General features: G+C 49.2%; 1 protein-coding gene across 5 annotated transcripts in view; it reads left to right on the top strand.

Annotated features, from left to right (window-relative positions):
• Positions 1-1,346: 1,346 nt before the first annotated feature.
• SHISAL1 (shisa like 1) overlaps positions 1,347-7,188 on the top strand; it is an 86,842-nt gene continuing 81,000 nt past the window's right edge. For 4 of the 5 annotated variants that reach the window (XR_008822203.1, XR_008822202.1, XM_056341171.1 and 1 more), the window contains exon 1: positions 1,347-1,871. The gene's annotated coding sequence lies outside the window, so the exon portion shown is untranslated. Of the gene's footprint in view, positions 1,872-2,158; positions 2,367-7,188 lie in introns of those variants that run through there. The other variant, XM_056341169.1, reaches the window with a different exon arrangement.

Genomic DNA, 7,188 nt, shown 5'->3' with positions numbered 1-7,188 from the left:
ACAGGGGACCTTGATTTCTGTTTGAAATCGTTCAACTTACAGTTTTTAAACAGCTGGCTAAATTGGCTAATGTGAACGAAGTCATAGGTTATACTCCTGCCTGATCTGAGAAGTACATCTGCGATTGCTCCTTGCCACGTGCAACACGTGTGCAGAACACGCACCTCGCCATGCCTGAACACCCAAAACACGCAGCTTCACACAAGGCTCTGAATTACAACATGTCGGGGGGAGAGACTGGGGGTAAGACAAGATGCTTTACTTCCTTCAGATCATAATTATAGGGAAGCAGTTCAGAACATCCAGATTATGTTATCCGGCAGTATGATTTAAACGTAGCTTCACCCCCAAACAATAAATAATGTACATTTGGTGGGCATGAGTCATCACTCTTGCAACAGCGTCTGTGGTGCTCCCTGCTTTGTACCCGTCACACATTAACATGTAAATGAAAAATAGTTCTTATTAAAATTTGAATTCGTATGAGAGAGCTCATTTAGAGACATCGGTTTAGAGCAGTCTCCTTCCCCGAGGTCAAAACCACCTGCTGGACCGCGGAGCTGTGGCGCCAGAGGAGGGAGGGAGAAGAGGAAGCTTTAGCCATCTTTAGAGAAGGGAGCCCGTAAATCAGCGTCCATCTTCCCCTCCCGAAGTTGCTTTGCCTTTGCCTCGGCGGGGCAGGTGCTGCGGCTGCAGCACCGAGGGCACCCTGGGCGCGCAGAGGCGCTTGCGGGTGGCCGCTTGCGCGGGCCGGGGGCGCGCACGTTGCGCTGCCCGCGCCTCGCGGAGCCACCCCGCAAGAACGCGGGCTGCGGCTGCTCGCACCGCGCTGCGCTCCCGCGGAGCGGCCGGGCCCGGGCTCGTCTGACGCGCAGCGGGACGGGCCCGCTGGGCTCCCGCGCGGTGGCGGAGCGCGGGGCTGGCGCGTGCGTCACGCCGCTCCCGGGGGGGCCGTGCCAGCGCCTCGCGCAGCCCCGCCGCACGCACCGCGGCGGCCCCGCTCCGGCCGCGACGGGCGGGCGCGCAGGTGCGGGGGGCAGAGCCGCCGCCCGGGGCTGCTGCCCCGCTCCCCCGCCGGGCCACCCCCCTGTAACGCGTGTTCTGGGGAAGTCCCAGCGCAGGGGCCTCTGGCCGCGGCTTCCCGGCGGGCGAGCGGCCCCGCGGGACGCGCTGATCCCCCCGATTAAAGCGTCCCCTGGGAGGATTGCTGCTGAACAGGCTGCCGAACGCTCCCGGAGTAATTTAAAAACACCGAATCTCTATTTTATTAACGTAATGCTCTTAAAATTGAAAGTACGCTTAATCCCCGGCGCCCTCGTAACGAGCGGGGGGTGGGGTGCGGCGCGGGCTCGGGTCACCGCCCGCACGCCGGCCGTTGGGAGCCGGGCAGCGCCCAGCGCCCCGCTGCAGCCCGCCGGGGGCGCCGGGGGAGGGGGGCTCGGGGCGGGGAAGCCGCCGAGCTTCGCCCGCCGTCCCCCGCGAGAGGAGCGGGGCCGCCGCTCGCCGGTGACAGAGCCCAACTTCAGCGGGGAAAGCCGCCCCGCGGGCACCGGAGAGCGGCGCCGCACAGCAGCCGCACCTGACCCGCTAACTCCCCCCCCGCCCCGCTCCCTCCCGCGGGAGGGCGGGGGGCGGCTGCGGCGAGGCACAGAGGCGGCCCGTCTCCTCGGCGGGGCGGCCAGTGCCGGCAGCGCCGGGCGACGCGTATCTCCTCAGCGAGCCCGCCGGAGAAGGAGGAGGAGGAGGGGGCGGGGGGGACTGGGGCGCGCCCCGCGCGCCCGTTAGTTGTCACCTCCATCGGTGATGCCGCGGCGACCGCCAGCGCTGCCTCCACCCTCCACCCCCGGAAGACGCCGCCGGGCTTTCCTGAGGTGAGCGGCCACCTCCGGGGGTCTGCGCTCCCGTCAGCGGTATCCCGAGCGGGGCCGCCCGCTCCGTGCCCCGCCGGGCAGGGAAGGGGCGCTGGGTGCCCGGGCGGGCGGGGAAGTTTGCGAGCGGGACGGGAGAGCGGCACGTCCGCTCCTGCGCCTCGCCTGCGGTAGAGGGGACGGGCGTGGGCGTGGGGAGGCACCTGGAGAGCCGGCCCCAGGTGGGGGAGAGCAGCTGGCTGGGGTGGAGGCGGAGGGAGGGAAGTGGAGAAGCTGGGGCGGGCGGGGGAGCCGCGGACAGGGGAGATGGGGAAGCAGGCAGCGGCTCCTCCCGAGCAGCGACGCCTCGCCCCCCGGGTCGCGGAGTGAAGCACCGCGCTCCGCTCCGGGAGGTCGGTTCCGCTGCCGGCCCCGCCTCGGCGGCGAGTTTTCCTTCGGGGGCTTCGCCGGGCAAGTGTTGGGAAAAGTGGCCGTGCCCTGGGAGCGACTTAGCGCAAGGTGGGGCTGATTCTGACGGGGGCTGCGGAGGGCTGGGGCTGTGTGTGTGTCTGTCCGTCTGTGTGGTGTCGCGGATCGCGCTGGACCGAGCGAGCCCCGTTCGCTGCCGGGCGCTACCTCGGAGGGACCTGGAGGCGCCGTTCCCGGTCCCCGATAGCGCCGCGGCGGCCGGGCCGGCCGGAGCGCAGCAGCGGCGGGAGCCCTGCCCGGCCCGGCCCGCCCTGTCCCCGGCGCGGCTGGTGGTCGCTTGCCGCTCGGAAACTTTGCGGGGCCGAGGGCGCCGGGGCGGCGGGTGAGCAGCGCGGCTCGGGGACCGGCGGAGAGCGCACGCCGCGGGATGCCGGTCTTGCTTGTTTACCCGTTATCTAGGCTGCTGGCAGTAGGTTTATTATGTGTGTGTTTGGGGTTTGAATCAATATTTATTTACAGGACTTAAGTATTAATCACTCATGTCTTGGAAAGCTCATTAGTGGGGACTTGTTTCCATGACAACAGGACCCCTCTGTGTCTTCAGGGTTATCTATTTGCCCGATTTAATTTTTTTTCTTTTCATGAAGCGTATTTGTACTAGTACTGTGTTTTGTCACCGAGGAGAAAATAAAGGAATTAAAACCTGCATGATCCTGTGGCCTCTATTCAGTGTTCCTCTAATGCTCAGTTATTTCCCCAGCCTTAATTCACGATATACGGATGGGACTAAGCAAGTGTGTGAGTTATACAAGGTTTCTTAATACTTCTTTTAGTGCCTTACCTCCTTTAGCTGTAAAGCAGAGACTAACATACGGTTTGACTTGTCTGCTGTTCAGAGTACCCCTTAGACGTGTTAGTACTGAAAAAGGTGATGTCTGTTGCCTTTTTGTTTGTTTACCATTTAGTAGCCCTTTGAGAGGCATTGCATTGTGGTCTCTGTAGTTTTATTGGTACAGCAAAGCTGGGTATCGGTAGTGACTTACTGTGTAACTTTGTCACCTTCTTGTGGTGTGACCTTGACAAGTCTTTTAACTTCTTGATATCCCACCCTGTGTCAACAAAAGGAAATGCCCACTTGCACCTGTGAAGCGCTCCAAGTTAATCAAGCTAAACTCTTCTAAGACAGAATACTGTTAAAACAATGTAGTAATCATGTCTTAAACATCTGTCTTCCCCAATGATACAGGTGAAAATCCCCCTTTATTTAACATAGCACAGTGGTGTTAGCTCTTCAAATGATGTGTGCCCTTACCATCCAGCTGAAATCAGTGATTCTAATCCTTTTTATGCTAACAACCAGTCACTGCTTTCCTGGGTTAATTTAATCAGTCTGGTAAAAAGAAGAGCCTTTAGCATTCTTAAATTTGTAGGACTATCTGCTATGACAAAGAGTGTACACCCAGTGAGAAGACAGAACAGTGAGAGAAGAAAAGACTGTAAAATTAACTGACAATCTTGATTCCTTAGTGTTGCAGCTTGAGAAGGACTTAAAAGCTTTTTTTTAGAAAGAGAGCAGAGCAAGCACACACTTTTAAGTTAACTGTATAGCAAGTTAAACATCTGAAACTGTTCTACCAATTGTCATAGCTTTCCGAGAAACATTTTAATATGTTGTGTTCTTTTAAGAAGCATTGGGAGTGTATAAGAAATGTTAGAATATATGTCAGAATACTGCCTAAATGTTAGAAGAATGTCAGAATACTGCCTGAGAGATGTTCTGTTGTGACCATTTTAGATGACAGGAGTAGTAAGTTAGAATATTAGGGGAACTTCAGTAAGAAGCATACATTTTTCTTCTTTCTTGAAATGGTCTTATGAAGTGAATGAACTATTACAAAGTAACTATCTCTTCCATACTCGTGAAGAAGGGTCTATGCCTAGCTCAGTTCAGCAAAGTGCTATAACATATGCCTCATTCCAAATGCATTAGGTTCTATAACATCAGTAGGCAAATTGCACGTCAGGCTTTTATTGGAATATTCTAAAAGGTCTGTGACCTTGACTTTTGTATTCTGGGTTTTTTTAGCAGCATAGTAGTGAGAACATCTGTCTGAAAATATTTCTTGGGAATTGAGGACCGTTTGATCATTACTAGCTCGTAGTTACTAGTGAAGTAATTTTATGACAATCCCATAAAGAGAAAGAAAGAAAAAGAAATGACATCTTAGTCAGCATCTCATCTCCTTTGGATGTCATTGACTTAAATTTCCGTACTGAACTATTAAAGTTTTACTACTTAGTGCTGCACAGTCAATAGAGGTAGAGAGAAAGTGATCTAGGTTTTACTCTGTGCTTTATGTCTTCTTCAAAGCTCAGTCTCTTGTTACTAGTGGTAGAGCAGATACTCCAGTTCAATTCTCAGACCCTTGTTGCCAGGAGAGGGAAAAAAAATTGCATCATTTTATTTTTTAAGACTGATAACAGGGCAGCAAAAAAGGTAATTCATAAGAAGCCTGTTTTAAGTGATTATTGTTCTGAAAAATAACTGTAAGATTGTAAGAAGACATTTGAGTATATGAGATGCCACTGGTAGTGGTGTTCTTTTTGAGGGAGTGAAGAAAAAGTACATAGATCTACAGGCATGAATGATGATACTGGTTTTTGATGTATTTTACTCAGTATTATACCAAAACAACTTGGATATAATGTACACTGGGTTTCTTAAACAAAAGTGCTTCTAACTGTTCATATTTAAGTCATATATTGCTCAAGCTGCATATTGCTTAAACTTTGCTGGCATGTAGAAATAAACTTAATAGTCTTTGTTTTTCTGGTGTTGGAAGTCCCTCAACTGGTTTGGTGAATTAAGATACTGGACCGGTATTTAGTGGGGGTGGTTGAGCTCTTTCCTCTGCAACTTGTCTACTCTGGACAAGTCACTTTACCTTTCTATTTCACCTTTTTTCTAGTCATCCTTCCCCTAGTTATCATTCAGTCTTGTTCATTTGGAGTGTAGGATCTTCAGTGTAGAGACTTATTACGTGCATGTATTGTGCTCGGACAGATATCTGTTGGGGCAGCAAAATGTTACAGCAGTACAGTAACTAGAAATGCTAGCCATCATTTTTCCAGTATCAGTCATTGTGGTCTTCATGTGATCATTAGTTACTACCTCTCAGTAGTGGAGATGTAATGGATGCATTGTTTCTAGTGCTAGTTCCATAAAATTACTTTGCTAAATACAGTTGAAGAAAACAGCTTTTGGAGAAGTTCAGAGACCTGTCCTCCAACGACTAGAGAGTGAATAATGGCTCGTTCCTGCTTTTCCTGAACACCTATGTTTGCTGTCATGTGGAATGTACTGGTTTTCTGAATGTAAAAACAAGGCAATCGTGAATTTAAAATATGAGTATTAGTGGCAAGGGGCTCATCAAGGGCAGAAACCAGCACCAAATATCCAAAGTGGAATCTTGATTTTTTTTTTTCCTCCTTTTTTTCCTTTTCCAGTGTTTTTAAGAAAGGCAGATGAGTTTCCAAGTATACTTTGTGAGCTTATAAAACACACAGCTTCATTGGACAGGAATGAGTAATGGTGTTAGGAAGGTATGACAGCTGTTTCTGTATTATTCCAGTTGGGAGCTTAATTATGTTCTTCATAAATTACTATAAAATGTTTACACTTCAAAATGTGATGTACTTGGTTCAGCTATTTTTTTTTTTTTGTTTGGTGTTACTTTTCAAAATCACTATGCTAATTGATACTGATGCTTTCTGATAAACCAGACTTTTAGACTGAGGCAGGGTTATTTCCTACGAAAGGTTTACAGATGAAAAACTGATTTTTATAGAGATCTCTTTTCTGTTACATATGGTAAATTTACTTCTGTCTTTCATCAGAATTTAGCTGACAAAATTAAAACAAAGGATGTATTTTCACATACCAGTGAAAGGTAAAGTAAAACTTCTGCTTTGCACATCTTATTCTTCTTACAAGATGAGGCTCCTTAAATATGAAGATGCAGAAAAGCTCCTTTCTGACCTTTCATTAACTTGCTGTATTTTAATGAACTGTGTACAATGATTTCAGAATGACTCACACTTTTAAGGCCCGAATTTGAAACAACCCAAAGAAATCTGTTTTTTAAAAAAAATATATTTGAAAGGAAACCTCTCCTAGGTCTCTAAAATGGCTAATGTTGCACACCTGCAAGTTCACATGCACAAACTCTCTAGCCGCTTTGGAAGTTTTGGACCTGGGTGTGTTTTCTACTTGCCAAAGAGATGAAAAGAGACATTATCTCAAGTTACTTCCAAATATTTTTATTGCTCGAGGCAATAACAGTGTTCGATAGTTGTAGAGCTTTGCCAATAGTCAATTTCTATATCACTGCAATATAGACTTTAGGAAGTCTGAAGAGGATAGTATATCTTCCTTCTCACAGAGTCCCACTGAACATGGTGTGGCCTTCTGCATGAAGGAACAGAATGCATGAATGCTTTTATATGGATTTAAAAGTGCAGGAAAAATATGGTACTCGGTGAAGACAAGCATTACAAAAGAGTTATCCAGATACTGGTGAATTGGATAGTAATAGTTAGTGGTCCAGTAAGAGCAGAAGCGAAATCACAGATGTTAAAGTAGATGAAAGCTGAGATCGAGCAGGCCAGCCTGCCTTACTGCTTCAGAAACGCCAAAAGGATTAGTTTCAAAGGCCAAGAAAACGAAGAGCTGTTTGCTGGCCTCTATAGATTCTGCAGTATGAAGTCTTCATTATAGCTGTGCCATTGCCTTGGTTGTAAAGAGTTCATCCACTGGTGATGGGAAATATCAGTGGTGTAATTCTGATTTAAAGAAGCTGAGTAGAGTCTAGAGATAGAAGCAAAAAACATGTGGCAAACAGTTTGTCTTTGC

The sequence above is a fragment of the Falco biarmicus genome, chromosome 5 (assembly GCF_023638135.1).
Source record: "Falco biarmicus isolate bFalBia1 chromosome 5, bFalBia1.pri, whole genome shotgun sequence".
In the NCBI taxonomy this organism is placed as follows: Eukaryota; Metazoa; Chordata; class Aves; order Falconiformes; family Falconidae; genus Falco; species Falco biarmicus.
Note: the sequence above shows the minus strand (reverse complement) of the source record. Positions and strands in the feature narration are given on the sequence as shown.